The sequence below is a fragment of the Eriocheir sinensis genome, unplaced genomic scaffold, assembly GCF_024679095.1.
Source record: "Eriocheir sinensis breed Jianghai 21 unplaced genomic scaffold, ASM2467909v1 Scaffold31, whole genome shotgun sequence".
NCBI classification, from domain to species: Eukaryota; Metazoa; Arthropoda; class Malacostraca; order Decapoda; family Varunidae; genus Eriocheir; species Eriocheir sinensis.
The window spans coordinates 1,318,252-1,320,019 of record NW_026111621.1 but is presented as its reverse complement, the minus strand read 5'-3'; the positions used below and the strand labels follow the sequence as shown (position 1 = coordinate 1,320,019).

The following is a 1,768-nucleotide window of genomic DNA, read 5'->3' as shown; positions in this document are numbered from 1 at the left end:
GTGGAAAAAAAATGGTATGACGAGTTATTATATTACCTTAATCTAGTCTATTTTATTTGTTCTTTCTTAATCCAGGCTAATTTGTTCTTTCTTAATCCAGACTAAATACATGCTAAGCCTAAAAACAAAAACACACAATCGCCATAAAAAAAAAAGACATATTACAAACTCACACCGTACAGGCTCAAAGAAATACAATGGAAACCCACCCATCCTACCCTTTTTTTTTTCCCTCCCCCAAAATAAATCCTAATTGAAAGAGACATATTACAAACTTATGTCGTACATGCCCAAAGACAGCCCATAAAAGGATGACAACACGAGTACATCAACAAATGAAAAAAAAATACAACACAAGCACATATATATAAAAATAATACACACAGAGCGAGTACATATATAAAAAAAAATTGCTAAGCACTAAATATAGGACTCTCATCAGGAACATTTATAATATTATTCACGTCCATGCTATGAGAAAAATTCAAAGAATTGAAAGCTGAAGGAAGGTCAGTGCTTGAGAAGCTTTCATTTGTTTCGTCCGCACGAGCCGCATTGGAAGGGCCCGGTTGTGGCGCGAGATTTTCTTCAGCGGCCGCAGCTGCTGCACGCCGCGCTGGTGGGTCTTCAAAGACGAGTTTCTTGGTCACAGAGAGATTTTTTTTCATTGGTTTTCCCCGACCGTACGCCGCTGCTGAGGAGAAGAGACCCGACTCACGTTTGGCCACCTGAAGTTTTTTTCTCCCAACTTTATGGAGGCTCTTCTGAGACAGTCTTGGGTCCCGGTGTTCTTGCTGCTTCGGCAAATTATTCTTTGTCATTCTTCGCCGCCGTTCTTGTCCCCGGTCGCGATCTTGTCGTCTCTGGTGCGTCTCCTGCTGCTGGAGCTGCCGCAACACTTCCGCCATATGCTGCATTTTTTTTTCCAGTCGTGATTGACGCATTTCATGATCTTTTTGCTGCAGACGACTTCGCCGCCGCTCTCGCGATTCAGCGCCCGACGGAGAGTCAAGACACACCATCACCGAAGCGTGTCTGTTGTTGTTGCCGTGGACTTATGAAAGATAGAGAAACATTATTAGACAAAAAAATCAATCTCTCTCTCTCTCTCTTCTCTCTCTCTCTTGTAAGAATAAAAAAATACTTACTATGCGTTACGCTGTCCGGTGGGTCGTTCTTCAGATGAGACACTGGTAATGGAGGTATCACATCCTTCAGAAGTCGCAGAAGTCCTTCCCTCAGCACACGCCGCCCCATTTTACCGACACCTCCCAACGCGCCGCGGTTGTTGTTGCCCAATGACTCGCCCGTGATGTGTTCACCGGTAGACTTGGGAGTTTCTGGAACATCCCCCACCTCACCACCACCAACATCCGCTGAAATGACAAGAAATATATATATATATATATATTTTTTAAACACAATGAATAAGAAATACACACACACCAGCGCTTGTGCGCGCAGAAAAAAAAAATACAAGAGGCGGATATCTCACCTCCGTTTCTGGGATGTGATGTGTTATCCACGGCTTCAGCTTGGGATGTGTTATCCTTGGCTTCAACTTCTAATGCGGCTTGACCCATTATCTGATCGTCAACATCGTCAGCATGAAGAGTTGCAGCGGCAGCGTGGGGCTGTTGTTGTTGTTGTTGTTGTTGTAAGTTCATGACGGCGAAGACTTCCTCCATGACGCTCCTCTCGCAACGTTAGGGGACTGACTAAGCTACCCGGGGTTATTTGGGGCATATGCGCACACTACCACAAGCCT

The 1,768-nt window shown here is 44.5% G+C and overlaps 1 long non-coding RNA gene across 1 annotated transcript; it reads right to left on the bottom strand.

The window, feature by feature from the left end:
- Positions 1 to 469: 469 nt before the first annotated feature.
- On the bottom strand, positions 470 to 1,551 carry LOC126991623 (uncharacterized). The gene is made up of 3 exons (XR_007745706.1): positions 1,496 to 1,551; positions 1,149 to 1,376; positions 470 to 1,054 (listed from the first exon to the last, which is right to left on the bottom strand). It is a non-coding gene; the product is annotated as an uncharacterized LOC126991623 (long non-coding RNA).
- Positions 1,552 to 1,768: the final 217 nt, after the last annotated feature.